General features: G+C 37.0%; 1 long non-coding RNA gene across 1 annotated transcript; it reads left to right on the top strand.

Annotated features, from left to right (window-relative positions):
- Window positions 1–1,183: 1,183 nt before the first annotated feature.
- Window positions 1,184–18,020, top strand: LOC120741095. Its single transcript, XR_005697550.1, has 3 exons — window positions 1,184–1,356; window positions 13,922–13,926; window positions 18,011–18,020. It is a non-coding gene; the product is annotated as an uncharacterized LOC120741095 (long non-coding RNA).
- Window positions 18,021–18,366: the final 346 nt, after the last annotated feature.

The raw sequence follows: 18,366 nt of genomic DNA, 5'->3' as shown, positions 1-18,366 counted from the left end.
GTGCTGGCAGGTTAGTTTGCCTAGGCCTTAAAACTGCAAAGGCGCCACGGCGCTGTCACGCTAATGGTAAAAACATGGCCCTTTTCCGCAGTGCCGCGATCCCAGCCACCATCGTTGAGTCGGAGGCTCCTGGGAGAATCGGTGGGGGCGCAGGCGATACCGTCGTTGAGTCGGGAACTATCACCCGGATGCCAATGCTCCTGGTAGCCAGAAGAATGCAATCCGCTTCTTCTGCGAGAGGGCGTTAATCCTTTGGGGCCCGCAGCGGGGAGTTGGCGAGGCCACCTCTCATGGGCAACTGTCAGAGAAAAACGTGAGTTTAGAGGAATCCGCCGTCGTCCATTCCTATCAAGGACAGCCTGCTCTCCATGAGCTGGAGAGCAGTACCATCACCCAGGCCCGAGAGAGAGAGGAGTTTCACAGCCCGCTCTATGTGAGAGGGTGAGTAGCGCCGTAGTAGCGGTCTATTTCCCCTGGCTGGGGGGGATCCCAGAGGAGGGTCATCACATGGCGGGTGAACAGCGGGTCCAGCAAGGCCACCACATTTCATGTCGTCGGCTGAAACACCACGAAGAGCAAACTGAGCTTCAACGTACACGAACTACAAAGGAGGGTCATGAAGCCAAAAAAACGGCAGCTTATCCACCACAGCAAAAATTCAAATGTACAGCTCTGCTATCACGTCCGACATAAATGAAAACAGAAAACTAAACAGGAGTTGCATTTGTAGGGTTACTGAAGTTGGGCGAGCTGGTATATAATGATGTGCTGCGTGGTGGCTAGCTACACAGCTGTGGTTAGCATAATATAAACACCGTGAAGCTAGAGGATGAACGCTAACTTTTTTACACTTGATAAAAGTTAATGTGAGGTTAGGATAATGTAAACGGACCAAACTTCAGTCAGGAGAACAACTGAGATAATGCATTCACAATACGAGGTTAGTCATTAATATACTGCTGCATGAGCTGGGCTGTAGTTACATTGTAAGGTTTTAGAAACTGAGCTTTAAAATGAATAGTGTTTTAAAACATTAACACCTGCTAAAAACACAACAGCCTTAATAAATGCAGAGTAGTTTGGACCCAGAAGCAGGATTCATCAGGTCATCACTTAAAGATTGGATATCCCACATGCTGTGAATGTTTTAATGCAGTACAGTTGTTATTATTATCACTTTATGACAGTTAAAATAAATAACATTCATATAAGAAATAAAATTGTCTTGTGTAAACTGTATGTGGTGTTAAATAGGCCTATACTACTGTACTTTAACATCGGTCATAAGGGTGGTACTTCAAGAGCCATATATTTTATGAGGTGGTACTCATTGTAAAAAGTTTGAGAACCACTGCTGTAGATAAAGCAGTTAATGTTCCTCAGTTGCAAAAAACCTCTACACAGGAAAGAAGTCATCATGTATGGATCGAAGGGTCATTTTAAAGAGTTAATGGTTTATTTCATAATTAAAATACTCATGTCAAAGGTTTGCAAACCCTAACAAAGGTTTCTTTTTAACCCATACCACAGCATCTTCCCAGCCTTAAACAAATATCTAACCCAAACAAATTATCACTGGTTTCAGAATGTAAAACAACTGGAACCAAGCCACGATCATAAGCATAATCTTCGCCAACTCATTGTCATCTAATGTATGTAATAAAAACATAAAAACTTGAAAGACTAAGAATAAGCACAGCAATCTGCCAGATCATTTGTTAAAAGGCCGTATAAACATCCACACAGCCTCAAACCATATAAATATCCCATTGCATTTAACTATGGTAAAGAGATATAGCAATAGACATAGCCCTTTGTAAGCATACACTGGTGTCAACATAAATGTGTCTTTTAAACTTTTACACTTACATACTGCATTTCAGTTCATTAAAACTAAAAGTTCAACCCAATTACTGATGTAAACATTGAAAAATTATGATCATTTCCACAATATGAAACAGAAAAATAATCCTTTCCCATCTTCCATCAGCACAGTTAAGGATCCATAATTTTCATATATCCTGACTAAAATCTCAAGTAGTAAGCTTTATGATCTAAATAGCCTAGTACAGCGGTCCCCAACCTTTTCTGCGCCACGGACCGGTTTATGCCCGACAATATTTTCACGGACCGGCCTTTAAGGTGTCGCGGATAAATACAACAAAATAAAACTAGTACCGGTACAGAAAAAAAGAAGATTTATTCATAACACACGTGAAAAGACCCAGGAAAACCGAGTTAATGATAAAAACGATAACAAAATAACGCTGAAAACCGATAAAAACCCTGAAAACCATACATTTCACACCTCAGCCTCAAATCTCGCGGTCCGGTACCAAACGACTCACGGACCGGTACCGGTCCGAGGCCCGGGGGTTGTGGACCGCTGGCCTAGTAGCGTAGTAGACACACTGCAAATACTTCATGCAGTTGTCATGGCCTAAACTGACTCCCACCACCTCTTAAGATTGGAAAAGTTTGACATTTAAGATGTTTTTCTACAACTATTAAGCCAGGATATGTATGTAATTAGCCTCATGTTAATGTTATATGACATGGTGATGTAGTAGATCACCTCCCCTCTCATGAGTCAACACAATTCACAGATTATTGCAATGTATGAAGTCATAAAGAAAGTTACGACTTTTCTTGGCATTAGTCGGCTGATAATTAAAATCTATTGAGAAGTCAGAGAGGCTGAGAAAAAGTCATATGCAGAACAAATTATTCACAATTCACCTAAATCCAGGAGGAGGAGGAGCTATTCTTGTGAATGGTGAAGAGATGTTGCATGATTGATGTCTCACCATGGCATAAGCTCATTGGTCCTTCAGCTGGATTAACTGAAACAGCCTGAATTGTTCAGTTGTTCAGCTGTTATGTTTCCATATATGTTCAGTCATTATAATAGGCTAATTAATGCATCTCTGTCTCTACGAGTAGCAGTCCATCTTTAGTCTGAAGCTGCACCTTGAAGACATACTGCTGTTCCGACACAGTATGCGGTATTGTAGATGGATTGTGCTCTGTTCAGCTCTGTTGTACAATTAGTGTAGAAAGTATTTTATTTTCAGAAGCTCATAGGTGGATTCATGCCTCTAAACCTGACTGCAGTAACATGTTCATTTCACCATTTCAGCCTTAGCTGGGTGCTCAATTGTTACAACTGCTTTTCCTATTATGTATTCTTTAAAATTTACTGAAATGCACCAAAATACGATGGCGTTTCAGCAATTTACAATGTTACTATCAACATTTTTTGTTTCATAGAAGAGAGAGTTGTTTTTTTTTTTTCTGTTTTGGCCCAACCCAGAAGGCACAAAGCTCCATAACTCAAGTTGGTTTGTGAACTATCAATCTGTCTTTATATGTAGCCCCATGAGTGACTGAATCTTTGCTTCTGTGACTGGAATTGCGTGGGCTGAGCAACAAAATATCATTGATTCAGGTAACAATTATCTCTTGAAGGCAGCTCAAAACTTTGGCAGCTCCTTGAATTCAAATGGAGTCCTATTCCCTTTCCAATTAATAAAATATTGAACCTAGTGTTTGAATGTCAGGATAAGAAGGAAACAGTACACTCCTTCAGGCAGTTTTTTTTTTAAACAAAATTAGAATAGACACAGAATAAAGCTGTCAGGAGAATGCATTTTATTACTTAGACATTCTGCGATAGCGGTTGTTGAGAAAACAACTGAAAGGGCTAAGGAATTTTACTTATTTATGTATATATTTGTGAGTGTGTGTGTGTGTGTGGGGGGGGGACAGAATCAAAATATTTGACAGGGATTTCAACAAGCCCAGCATGAGCAGATTTCACCTTCACAAAATATACATACTACTGTGACCTCCAGAGGTACAATCAAGGGCAGTGATGATAGAGGACACTTGTCTGTTGTTTCATGGGAAGCTCTCCTGCTGGTGAGGGGTGCCAACTTGGCTGGGCTTTGTCGATACAACTCATATGTTTCATATTTATAACCTCCTCTCCTTTTTACCCTAAGAGCCTGTGATGCATTATTTATATGCCAAGAAGACATATTGAATTTTGGCCTGACACGTCAATAAGATGTTGTCTATCCAAAGTTAATGGGGATATTTAACAATCACAACATTTGTTTCAGGAATGTCAAAATTAAATAAGTCATTTGGCTTTGATTTCAGCAAAGTACAGATGTATTTAATCAAAGTTAAAACACTGACAGACTAGCAGGTCGCTAAATGATTTTGGTTTTCAAGCCAAATGTCTCCAACCTATATCAAGTCATTGTCCTTTTTCATGTTTAACATTAAAGATTCATGCATTTTTAATCATCAACATGGCAAAAGTTGGGTTTTTGTATTGGCAAAGTGCTATCTTTAGCACTCAGCTCAATCACACAGGCTGAGGAAGGTAATATGACCTTAATGTGTCAGACCCAAAGACCTCTCCTGGCTCAGCACCTGCCAATAGTACAACCGGATCAGCATTTCTTAAAGAGCACAGTCCCCCACCCCACCTGAATCTCCGCAGAATGAGGTGCAGAGTGGGTTTTACTCATTTACTGTTTACAAGCACGACAGGGTCGTATTTTCCACTCATGTGATGCTGCTTCAAGTGTCTCTTTCAATAAAAGTATGTGTGTTTCAGGTTGAGTACGATAAGGCTGTGCCAATATAAGATTTATTGGAAACAGGATATAAATGTGGTGCAACAAATAAGTCAAATGATGTGACTTGGCATATGCTATACATCATGTCCCAGTTATCTCTAACCACATCAAATTGCTTGTTAGATATTAAACTACAGGTGCAATTTTACAAACCTGCTACATGCTCTATATTTAAAGTTTGACCTTGCTGAAAGTTTCAGAAATGCTCCTTTAATGCATATGTTATCTCTTGAAGTAATCAGAACACGAGTAATCTGGTCACCTTTATATTCATGGAGATGAGATGTACCCAAGCTGGAGAAGTGTATTCATTTCAGGACCAAGTGACACACATGGACAGATTATGAATGCAAATGTGTACAACCAAGGTCTCAGTAATGTATTGTGTTTGCTTGTGCACTATCAATCTAATGATATCTTGTTTTTAGCTAGCATAAAATACCCTAGATGAAAATCTAGCAGTATTTATGTGCACACAAAATGTGTGCAGACATATTGTCCTTACTATGATATGTTTTTTGATACACGTAAGCGATAAGGGTTCACTTTTTTATTTTGAGTTTTAATACAAACTGACCGACTCAGCACACACCTGAAAATATAACTCACCAGAACATCTTAAAAATAAATACACAGACTGAGATTTATAAGTGATTAGTATATGTAAATGAATGCCTATATTTAAAATCTGCACCTCAAATATGTTTGTTTACCAAGAAGTTTTATTAATCGACATATAAAGGCTGTGTAGTGTGTGAAGCAAAGATGCCTGCAGCAGAAACACCCCCTCCTCACTAAGTATTAAAACAAATAACATCTGCTTCTGTTAACACCTCCTTCACTGCAGCTGTGTTGATTCCATATAATCCCCAAAGGACATATAAATCCACACTGGTAATTCTTTCATGATTGTCAGAACTGTTTCATCACCAACAACAATTGTTTATGCTGAGCCCATCAGTTTTTTTTATTATTACTAACAAAGACATCAAAAGCTCAATATCGCTGGCATTGGGCGACAAGTTACTTGCCTTTTAATTCTGTCAGTGCTGGGAAAATTAACAATCACATTGACAGACAAAAGTCTACTTTATACTCCAGAAACATTTTCTTTCCGTTATGTTAAAGGACGTATGATGCACAGTCTACAGATTCTGCCAAGCAAGCAGATTTTTATTTTATTTTATTTTTTTTGTGATTGGAATTGTTTTTGTCAGGTCATACACTGTAAGCTATTGACCATTTCATGCAGTTATGGCATGATGGTGACATTGGAATAAGGGTCCACTTTCTTTTTTTCTTTTTTAAATTAAAAAAGCTCATCCACTAAGAAAAGCGTTGTGTGATGTATTTGCACATGCAATGGCCCAGATAAAAGGAACTGCAAGAAAAGGAAACTAATTCTATTGTAGCAAAGACCTCATTACAAGGTTTCAACTCTTACAGGAGAATCCACAGTCATATGTCTCCAAAAATACTTTTTTGCACAATTAGAACTCTCTTGGACTGCTAAACATGCAAACAACAATACTCAAATGATGCAAATAATGTATGTAAATCATTGATGGTATATATAAGATTCAGCAGCACAGTGGTGTGGTGGTAAGTGTTGTTGCCTTACAGCAAGAAGGTCCTCTGTTTGACTCCACTATCTGGCTCTGTGTGGAGTTTACATGTTCTCACCATGTTTGCATCAGTTGTCTTTGGGTACTCTGGTTTCTTCCCACAGTCTAAAGATATGTTGTTCGTGTGGTTAATTCTAAATTGGCCATATATGTGACTGAGAGTATGAATGATTGTCCATTTCTCTGTGTTAGCCCTGTGTCAGATGGCAGGTGACCTGTTTAGGGCGTACACCCCCACAAGCTCAAGACCTAAAACAGGGCTGAAGCTAACTCCCTACTCAAAATGAATTACCAAAACTGCAAAAGCAACAGAAAAATACTCGTTAAAAGTGGCCTGTAAAAGTCTGATCAACTGGCCCAACACTGAAAAAAAAGTTACATTGGACACTGATATGTAACCGCAGCAGGAAACTGTTAGTAGTTCTTGGTTCATTTACCCAAGCCACCGAGGTTATCTGCCTCTGACCTCCATTTCTACTATCTTTCATATGTGAGTATTACCCCTGCTGCCATCCTGCCACAGTCTTTCTTTAGAATTCATCATCATCGATGCTACACACTGAAATAATTTAATGTGGGTGACTCCCAGCATGGGCTAATCTCTGATAAACTCACCTTTTCCACACCACACCATTAGGTGGGAAAAATTCGGGGCACCGGATATAGTATTGTATACTGGCTCGCTGTTACAGCTAACCTCCTGAGGCCATCTTAAAAAAGTAAGTTAGAATGCATCGCTATGTTATGCCCACTGCACCTCACTGAGCATTCACCCCCTATTTGTGATGCACTTCTGCGCTTCAACAAGCAGTGAGATCCCTGAGCACTCTGTAAATTGGACAATCAGTAATGGTATTTGATGGCATTAAGAGTGGAGATGAAAGGAAGGACACTTCAGTTATCAACAGGATAATGGGGCTGTTGCCTTGCACTTTGTGTCCAATGAAATGGGACTCAGTTAATTATCCTTGCCATTAATTAGGCCATCGTATCAAGGAGAAAGGGGTTACTCTTCATTGACAATAACCCGTATTATACTGAATTACTGGCCTGCAGAAATGCGGGTTGCTTTGTGCCTGCATTTAAATAGGATTGCACTCCGAAAGTGTACTGACCAAATCTCATCTTACAAGAATGTCCACCAAATAAACCCAATCTATCTTTAATCTATCTGTAATACTGTCAAAGGGTGTTATGGTGGGCACATAGGTAATGATCTCTGTCAGTGGGTTGCTTTGTCACTTTGTTTCCATGAATAGGAGAGTTTGCCAAATGCATTTTTCCTTCTTTATGTTGGGACCCAATCCACTTTAGGGTTGCCTTTTTGTGCATAGTTTCTAAAGAAACACTACACGAATGTGCTTTGCAAACGTATATACCCATATGCTGGTATTTTAGCTACTGTTAATCAAAAACATCCATATCCACATATTAGACCAGCGGTCCCCAACCTTTTTTGCGCCACGGACCGGTTTATGCCCGACAATATTTTCACGGACCGGCCTTTAAGGTGTCGCGGATAAATACAACAAAATAAAACTAGTACCGGTACAGAAAAAAAGATTTATTCATAACACACGTGAAAAGACCCAGGAAAACCGAGTTAACGATAAAAACAATAACAAAATAACGCTGAAAATAAACCCTGAAAACTATACATTTCACACCTGAGCCTCAACCAAACGACTCACGGACCGGTACCGGTCCGAGGCCCGGGGGTTGGGGACCGCTGTATTAGACAATAGAAGCCAACTGGTGAACTAAGTAGAGCACCAAAACAACAGTTATTCTCTTTCAGGTATTGCAGGTCTGAAATCCACAGCATCTTAACTTAAAAAGTCCTTTGTTCTTTTCCAGATCCTGTTCGCTCTCTTACTTGATCAAAGCCCCACCTAGAGTATTCATTCTTTAGACTCTTGATTAGCTGTCTAACTTGAACCCACATCTACCATCATTCCAAGGTGACACAATCAATTGTATATATTATAGTTTATATATATATATATTATATATATATTCACAGTTTTGATATGGTTGTTCTCTCCAGCTTCCTCTTTAATAAACTAATTATAAGCTCAACTGACAATAGGAAATAAGAAAAGGCTCATCAAAATGTCATGACATCAAAAAATTTGTTAAAATATGATGGGGTAATATGGAATATGCGGAAAAACTAAAAGTCCAATGCATTCAATTTACATCCATCCATCCTCTTCCACTTATCCTTGTCAGGGTTGAGGGGGGGCTGGAGCCTATCCCAGCTATCCCAGCTATCCCGCCCCCATAGAGCGAGAGGTTCAATTTACAAGAAGAAGCATATAGAGAAACATCACTAATGTTTGACGGGAGTTGTGTTTATATATGTATGAAGCATATTTGAACATAACAAAATACAATGAGCAATGAGGGTATCACCTTTTGACACGGAAAAGAGCTAAGTGTAGAGCTAAGTGTATCAGGTTATTACACTAAAAGCCAAGTGATTATCCTGTTTGAGCACAACGATGAATGGAAAATGTTTTAAAGAAAGTATGCGTTTTCTTTTCACTTTAACAGAACGGACTACAAAAAATGTTAATCTTTTATGCATAACATGACTCGAGTTTCAAATGGAAATATGTGTTTTTCCTCAAGTTAAGTCACATATAACTGCACAATGTGAGATAATGTTCTTTTGGGAGTGTCTATGTGATGGACAGACATGGCAATTATAATAATGAAAGGCTCTTAGAGGACTCCAGCTCCTCTATTTTGAACCCACTGACGTGCAGATACCATGTCCCAAGTGGGCTGCCAAACACAGACAGAATAATTCGTTTTTATTATCAGGTACCAAAAGGGGGTAGTAAAGGTGTGTGCTTCGAAGATTCCCTTTATGTCTTTATTTTATGAGATAACACAACTGGCACACACGGCCTAATGAAGAAAACTGTGAATGAAATATTTGGCAAGTACTGAAGTAACATTAGTTTGTGTACTCTGATGAAATGCAAGTTTCAACTTAGAAGTTATACCAAATTAACACCACAGTTGCTTATTAACACCACTCGGAGTGTGCTAATTTAAACTTAAATTGGCCCCAAGACACATCGCAGATTGTTTTTCTAATCTGTTCTGCAGGAAAATATTCTGGTAACCCTGGGTCACGTTATATCTTAATTTGGCTGCATGACAGAATTAAATTATTGAGAAAGATGGGAGCAGCTAAGGGAAAAAAAGGAGCAGACAGTTTTCAGATTTTCCAAGTTCACTATCTCTTTTCCGGGTTAAAAAGAGGCCTTAAAAAGCATCTTATCTGTGCTTTACTTTTAGTACCACTACTTCTCAGGAACCAAAATGTAATGATAAGTAAAATGGGCAATGCCTTTCTTACAGTTAACAAATTATGCGGTCTTTTCAGTATCTGTATCTTTTCTAAGTTAAGCTATTTACAAAATATACAAACTAGTTAACAGGTAGTTGACAGACTTCCAACAAGACTAAATCTGAAAGAAGACTGTTCCAGCTAAAGGTGGAAACAACTAACTTCTTTCACTGCAAACACACTCTGTCATTGGCTATGAAGACACATGAGGAGGAGATAGCAGCCGGTGATGTGCAACCCAGAAGTAAACAAATGACTCAATGAGAGGCAGAGCAAACAGTGGCTAGAAATTCTTGACACACTTACATGCTGGAAAAGAAGTGTTTAACCAAATTGTTAAAAAGCTTGACCTAAGATGACGTGTTACAAAGACAACATTTTGAATCTATGTAAAGTTTTGTATACGGAAATACTGGTTCTTTTTTTGCATGGTGAACTTAACACACTCTCATAATTATCTTTACTGTCATCATCATAAACTCTTTAAGTGCTCTTAAAGAAAAGTCAATTAGCTGATGGGTCACAAAGTATGAGTTCAAGGTGTCAATGAAGGTATTTTTTTCCCTCTTTTGTCTTCAGCCATTAACTTTTTGATGAAGGAAAAATAATTCATTTTATTTTAGGTGGAAAACAATACTGGGATGTAAACTTTCTCTTGTTCAAAATTCTAACAAGATCATCCAGGTGTTGTTTAAGTAGAACCTTGAAATGAGCAAGTGTCACTGATGTTGATGTCAACTTTTATTTTGGAGCTATTTTTCAACCATGACTAGACTGCCAACTAACAGTCATTCAACACTGAAATGTTTGCTGGGTGCCTGCGAGCTGCAATCACTGATAAAACATTGTTCGGTATTTTTGTCCAAGTTGTCATAAATCTTATTATTGCATTTTTTTTTTTTAAATGTGAGACTTTTTGAGACTTTAAGACTATACATAGCACCACTCCTTCAAAATATAAATCAGTAACAGACTGTTTTTATTCCCACACTAGTGTAAAAACTAAATAAAATTAACTAATTAAATGAATTAATAATTTTTTATTGTCATTTCTTCTTCTTTTTTTTATTGTTATTGACAATCTTTCAATTGATATCATTTAAAGTCATTTCACTAAGCGGCTACTTCTGCACACTTTAAGCTGTAGATTTAATTTTCAGTTGATAAAAACAAAGTGCAAAATTTTGCCGCATTATTTTACTTTTCAAATGAATTAATGTACAAAACTGTAAAATAACGAAAAGAGCAAAGAGATACAAATCATTTCCAAAGCAGCTGTGGGGGCATATATTCAAGTTCAAGAATATATGACTTACAAAAGTCATATAGTGCAGTCATAACTGCAATTTTCCTCACTTAAATTTGCATTGCAGTGCATATTAACAAGCAGACCACAGAAAACAAAGATACACAAAGTAGCAACCAGCTGCCAAAATAACAGGGAAATTAAACAGTAAAAAGAACAGACAATGCTATTTACTGCATTGGCTGATTTAAGATCTTAATGAAAACTAAATTTTGTAACTGACAGCGAGCAATTAGCATTCATTGTTTTAAACACAGGCATTGCCATTCCTCATGATAGCAATTTGCTGTTTATTTGAAGGCGATCTGAGCTCTCTGGCTCCCTAGTTGATCAACTCCTTTAATTAGTTCTATGGAGAATTTCGTAATATCAGGAAACGTGATTTGCTAGATAATATGCTCCAAACTTTGGAATATGTTGTCTAGTTGCTCTGCTTTGTTTTGCGTCAGTTTGATGGAAGCAGAGCTATTCATCAATTAAGTAGCCGGTTAAAACTTTTTCAGGCAACACAATACGATGATGGTCAGGAAAGCAACAGCATCAAAGCGTTGGTGAAGGAGGTAAATCTGTAAGTTTTCCTACCGCAAGAAATTCACAGATGCACTTCTGTTATGTCTGTAGGTGTCGGTGTGGTTAATGATGAATTATTTGGCCAACATATATCAAAATTAATTTACTAATTTAAAGGAAGTTTTATCCAGATCATACATCATTTTTAATGACTCGTACTGTATAATGTTACAACACCAGATGGCAAGAGGAAGGGTGATAATGACTGAATAGAAGAAAGAATTTTAATGGGAGATTATCGTTTTTGATTTCATGGTTTTAAACTATATAGTCAAAAGAAAACCAGAAGTGCTGGGCAGGTGGAGGATGTTGCCTCCTGCCTCCTAGTGTTTTACAAATTCCCTAAATGGAGTTATAATTATTATGTTTGCCGTCTTCAAGATATCACTGTCAAATTTTATGTTATGGTACATACCAATAACAGCTTGAGTTCATTTAATTTTGTGAAAATTGGGTCGAGGTCACACTCAATTTGAAAAACATTAAAACTTCCTATTACCCATATGGAATACCAAGGTTGGTGAAGCATTTGACCTTGACATACTTGTTAACACCGAAGGTTAAAGTTGATCTTAAAAAAAAAAAAAAAAAGACACCATGTAAGAACTCAAAAAAAAAAAAGAATAAATGGTTCACACATTGCAGAAATCCAGATTCCTTATTTATTGCATCTAATGATGTTTCGAGCACACCAGCTCTTCATCAGTCCAAGAAACAATATTGAGCAATATATCATATGAAGGGGCACGGAGCAAGCTGTGCAACACTCTTTGTCGCAGACTCACACACTGCATGAATATGTCTTTAAATATCAAGTTTTTAACAGAAGCCAAATCACAAAGATTTAGTATTAAGCAATATATCTGTCATTAGGGGAAATAAGGGTTTTTGTTTGAGCTCCTTAAGACATTGTCTTTTCAATACAACCTTATGTGATTTCACAGTGACACAAAAAGATTAATACACTGCACTAGATTACCATATTAATAATGCTGACATTAGCACAAATGATCTTTGAAAACAATGTCATTATTGGGGATTTCCACATTGGTATACCAATGCTCACATCAGCATAAAACATCAAATTTTGGGTTTTTTTAAATATTTTTGAGTGTTAGCAAGACCGAGTGTGTCTGTTTGTATCTCTGAGGGGTTTTTTGATAAAAGAAAAATTAAACTACATCTCATGGATAATTTGAGCTCTTAATGCATACAGACATACATTCTCTGTGATAAATATACTAAACTGGAGATCGATAGGGTTACCGTTTACTGACTTTCTAGTAGCAGCTTACGGTGAAGACACTACAAAATTGGCGATGCATACTTTGATACATGTGCTGCAGACAATCATATAAATATGTAAACATCTCAGTTCTAGGATGCTGATAAATACCATACACTGTATCGCTGATACAAGCTGCTGGTAGCACAGCGTCTAGCAATAATATCCACTATCTATAGCTGATTAGTAGTCGGGGTCTACTCTTATTTACATGTCTGTGTTCAAGGCAAAACTATTTGGTCTTTTTTTCTTCTTTTTATCCTAACAAACTTGTTTATTCGAGTTTACTATCCATAGAAAATTTTGCATGTTTGCATGTGCAAAGACAAAAAAAACAACAACTGTGACCTTTCCATTTCAGAACAGTCTCTCTAATTATTCAACCCATCTGGCATGGGTCACTGTTGCTGACTATTCTCCTGGCCTTAAATTCTGCAGCTGCAGACTGCTCACATTATCTTCTGGGTATGAATATATCCTCAGGGCAACATACCAGGAATTTTGTACAAGTATAGGTCAGTTAGTCAGCATGGTTATGCTACTACTGTTCAAGTCAAAACCACTGAAAAGTGGAATACATATACAACAGCTGACCCCTCTGTCAGCTCAGCTGTTACATTTATTCCACTAAATAGTGGTGAATGAATGCATGCACCCACTTTTTTTTATACCCTGTTCTGTGCTATTTCAGTCTCTTTGCAACCATATGCCAACAGGGTGAAATAGTTGAAAGTGTCCTAGTTGTTCTGTGCACTGTGCTGCCTTGCTCCCACTCTTTGTGTATACCTAAGCAACATCTGCCACAGGGTATGAAAAAGAGTGTCACATTTGACACTTAAATGCTTCCCCATATCTGTTATATGTGAAATAGTTTTCTCTCTCCCAGGGACAGCTGCATACCCACTGCACATTCCATCTGCTAACACCTGGTATCACAATTCCGAGGGCTGTTCTGGTAATAAGTAATCTTTACAAAGGAGGGAAAAAAAACAGAGTATGCAAGTTCTACAAGCTGAGAGAATTAGAAAACTGGGAAGATTTCACAAATTGATGTGCTGCAGCCTTGAAAAGTGTGCACGTGTGATGAATCTTCCAAACAGCTGCAAGGCCACTGTCAAGATAAAGTCTGGAATGTATTCAGCAAATTATACAGCACATGTTAATTCAATTTTAACCTTAAATCGGTCTTTAAATGTATAAATAGGTAATTAGAATAACCTTTAGATATAGTACTGTGCAAAAGTCTTCAGTCAAAATAAATATTTTGCTCAGAACATAGGAAATACATGCAGTGACTTACTAAAGCATCTAAACATCCATGGAAATAAAAGGATTTAAGTATAAGGCAGAAAAACAAGCTCAACCACCTTTTCTTCAACAGAGTTTAAATTCTCTTAGTCGAGCTTCCTTGTAATTTCTTTAAGTAGTCTTCAGTAATAGTATTTTTTGGAGTGCATTTTTCTTTGGATGTTTGCCTTTTGTTCACTTTGCTGTTAAGATGGTCCCACACTGCTTTAATAATGTTGAGTCCAGGCAATGTGGAGGCCAAACCCATTCGAACCCACTGAATGCAATGGGAGTGTGTTTGGGATCATTTCCATGCTGAAAAATGAATAAGACTAAAACCAAATAAGACTGCATGGTACATTAAAATGTAACTGTGCTTTTCTTAGTTAGTGATCTCCAACATTACTGGCTGAAATGCAATCCCAAACCATGACGGAGCCTCCACCGTGTTTTACAGATGGTTGCAGATGGCAATCACTCCCCTGAGCTTCTCTGTTTAGAATTACAATTTGGATCAACAATGTAAAAATTTTCAAAGTTTTTGTCATTTTATCTATCTCAACCTTTTCTCTGTGGCTTTATTGCAGACACCGCTGAGATCATTTATTATGAAGCAAACACTATATTAGGTCCTGTATCAGGTGATTGCTGGATTTCCTTCCTCTTTCTTGAGGACCTGTATTGTAGATGTTTTTATTTTTTAATGTTTCTTTCTCATATAGGCCTGACATTTCTTTTGGCCTCCACTCAACCAACTTCCTAAATATTTTAAACAACACATTATACACTATGGCAAGATAGGTTTTCAGCTAATAGCTTTTTGGGAATCACCTTGTTGAGGCAAGCATTTCTTTTTTTGCCTGATCTTTGGCATTTTTCATATACTCATCTAAAAAAAATCAGTAAACATTGTTTTTGCATCAGGCTGTTGGTAACAAGGTGCCTAAAGACACAATTTTAAATAAATTCTTTGCTAAGTTCTTTTTTTGTTCATCCTGGTTCATTCTTAGAGAAAAAATGAGGAGTATCTCAAACTTTTGCACATAACTGTAATTATAAAACAAAACAAACAGAAACAAAATGAACTTTAGTTTTTCAGTTTTTTTCTCACAATGTTGTGTTTATCCTTTTGTATCCTTGGTGTGCTGTGGCTTCATAAGAATAAAATCTTTTCATTTTATTCATGTTTCATTTCTATAACAGTTTACGCGATTAGCCAAAGGTATAAACTACCTGAGCAGCACATCAGTTTAATGTTTTGTATTGAAACTGTGATAAACTGCCTCTTCCCTGTCATATAAAGTAGAAGGTACATAGTCTCTTGTGAATTATAACAGGATTCAGCATTTTCTTTTACAATTGTTTTTCAGTTTGATAAAAAAAAAGTGTTTATCTGCAAAAGTTATTAGCAGGATGTCAATAATATGACATTCCTGTAAAACATTCATTCACAGTAGCTGAGCGCTTAATTGTACTTGCCACAATAACTGAAAGATTATGTTTTTTACTTGACATTTTACACAGGCTGAACAAAAGTGAGAGAACATCTAGTGATATGCTCTTGTGCGTTTGTTTTTACCTCACTGTTGTGCAGTGAAAATGTCATTAATAAAAATGGCAACACTGAATACATTATTTGCTCAAGTGATTTAGTGAAAAAGGCGCTGGCATTTTAAGACTGCAAAAATCTAGATGAAAAACATTTCTCGCTTACAAGTTTCTTTCTTTCAGTTAACAGATCTTTGACTATTATTTGTTAAAAGCTATAACAAAGTCATCAGAAAAGCTTAATTGGTGTAATCTTAGCAAACATATAGAAGAAAATTCTCAAAGAATTTTTTAGCAAGCAGTTATCCGTAAATCATGTTTCTGCTGATAAGAATTATAAGTGATTATGGCACATGTTATCAAGGTCACATTTGTTTCTACAAGAAGAGGGTGCATGCTCACAATAACAAATGTGAGAATTTACAGTAACTTGACAACACAAAAAGATACAACTGAGTCATACCACCACAGAGTACAGGCTGGCTGCCTCCAAGGACTTCTCAAGGTTGTACAATGAATCAAAATTTTTCCTTTCAGTGGTCTTGATATGTTGTACCAAATTTGTTTCTCCAGCCTTGCCATAGCGTGAGGAGGTTTTTTAAAGGAAGGGCATATTCAATTGTACACAAAATAAAGCTCTGCAGATTTCCTTTCCCTCTATTTTGCTGTTGGATGGGAGGGGATTAATTAAGTTCATCTACAACAGGCAGAGTTGACTGTGCAAGAAGTCAGTGATTATCTGTGACCCAGGAGAGGAATGGCTGCACAGCTGTGCAGTGCAGCTGGCAAAATGTCAGACACCCCCACCCACTTTTTTTTAAATTATTTTAAAGAGTCACTATGAGTTAGTTCATTCTTAAAATCCCTAATTGTAATTTGTTTTGCAAACAAGTATAAAAAGTCTCACTTTACTTTGATGCGATTACTGTGGCACCAGTGGGCCGAGGTGTGCTTGAATTAATGGAAAAGTCTAGAATATCCTTTAGGGAGTCTGTGCGTAAAATTTAATTCAATAATCTAGATCATGTTCATACATTATTGTGTCACGGCACTGCGTTACAGTAAACATTGTCCCACTAGTTTTCACCTAAAGTAAAATGAATGTGGCATTTATGAATGTTTCTGCAGTTCTGTTTCTATATGAGTACATATAATTGAGGTATGTGCAATATTAATTCTGCTTTTTAGTCAATGTGTAAAAAAACAAAAAAACAAATAACTAATGGTCATAGAATTAAGGTAAAACTGATTGACAGATGTTTTTTTTCCCCGCATATAATGGAAGTTCATTCAGACAGTGACTTAGAAAGTAATAAATATACATGACATTTTGGGAATGCATAAAATAACTGCATATGTCAACCAAATTTTTAATGGACACTGTTTTAAGGCTTTAAAAAACATTTCTAACTAAATTCTGTCTCTTGTGCCGCATAGCAACCTTACATGTTTGGACTGTTACAAACATTATCTCTCTGCCTCCTGGTGTAAACATCATAAATCCACTGTGCATTTAAATCAGTGTCTAGATCATTTATCTTAGGAATGCAAGAAATAGACTTTAGAGCAAGAAGAAGGGCTGATCTTGAGACACATTTTTTTATTAACGTTCTTATTTCTCTCTAACTTTCTTCTCTTGATCCACATTGTTTTCTCAATTTGATTTTGGTAATCAATGATCGATGGTTGGGTCATTTGAGGCAATTACTGTACACAAATGTCCCCCAGACTGTTGTTGCTTCAGCATTTAAATCTAACTTGAATGTCAAGGCAATATTCACATTCAAGAAAATCTAACATCAGTGATGTTGGCATAGATTTTATTTTGAAACAGTTTTTCAACCAAGGCCAGTAGTTGGTTAGATTTTATTTACTTATTTTTTACCTCTGTACACCACCAGTTTGTTTTTTGACCAAGATGTAATTGACTGTATTTAAAGTGCAGACCTTCAGTTTTAATTGCAGGGTTTTAACATAAGGATTGCATCACCTCTTTAGAAATTACAGCCATTTATACATAGTGACCCCTTTTTTAGAAGCTCAACATTAATTGAACAAATTATAATATTTATAAATATAAGGTTTGGCTACGTACTTGAATAAAAATGCTTTGCAGATAATGACTGCATGGAGATCTGAACAACACCAGACTTTGCCTTGAGAAACTCTTTATTTGCTTCAACCAATTTAGCAGTATTTGGCTGAATCTGAGCAGAGAGTATCACACTGTACACTTTAGCATTCATCCTGCTACAACAGTCAAATCATCTGTAAGCACTACTATATCAGTTCCATAAGCAGACATAGATACCCATGCTATACCATTGCTTTCAACATATTAAATAGATGATGTCGTATGCTTCAGATCATGAGCTGTTTCTGTCCTCTATACTTTTGTCTTCCCATTACTCTAACACAAGTTATTATTGGTTTCATCAGAATTTTTTTATGTTCAGATCTTTTCTGGTGAAGTCTAATCTGACCTTCTTGTTCTTCATTGTAACCAGTGGTTTGCACCTTGCATTCTCTGTATTTCCTTTCAAGAAGGTGTTTCATCTACTGTGATGGTGTGCAGAGGAAAAAATAAGAAAAACAAAATTTTCCTTGTTTAAATTATTATGGACCTAACTGCAGAGATGGGCAGTGACACGTTAAATGTAACGCGTTACTGTGATCCAATTACTTTTTATCAAGTAACGTTTAAAGGGATTACTATTGCAAAAAGTAGT

Source organism: Simochromis diagramma, unplaced genomic scaffold (genome assembly GCF_900408965.1).
Source record: "Simochromis diagramma unplaced genomic scaffold, fSimDia1.1 OVJJ01000602.1, whole genome shotgun sequence".
Classification (NCBI taxonomy): domain Eukaryota; kingdom Metazoa; phylum Chordata; class Actinopteri; order Cichliformes; family Cichlidae; genus Simochromis; species Simochromis diagramma.
Note: the sequence above shows the minus strand (reverse complement) of the source record. Positions and strands in the feature narration are given on the sequence as shown.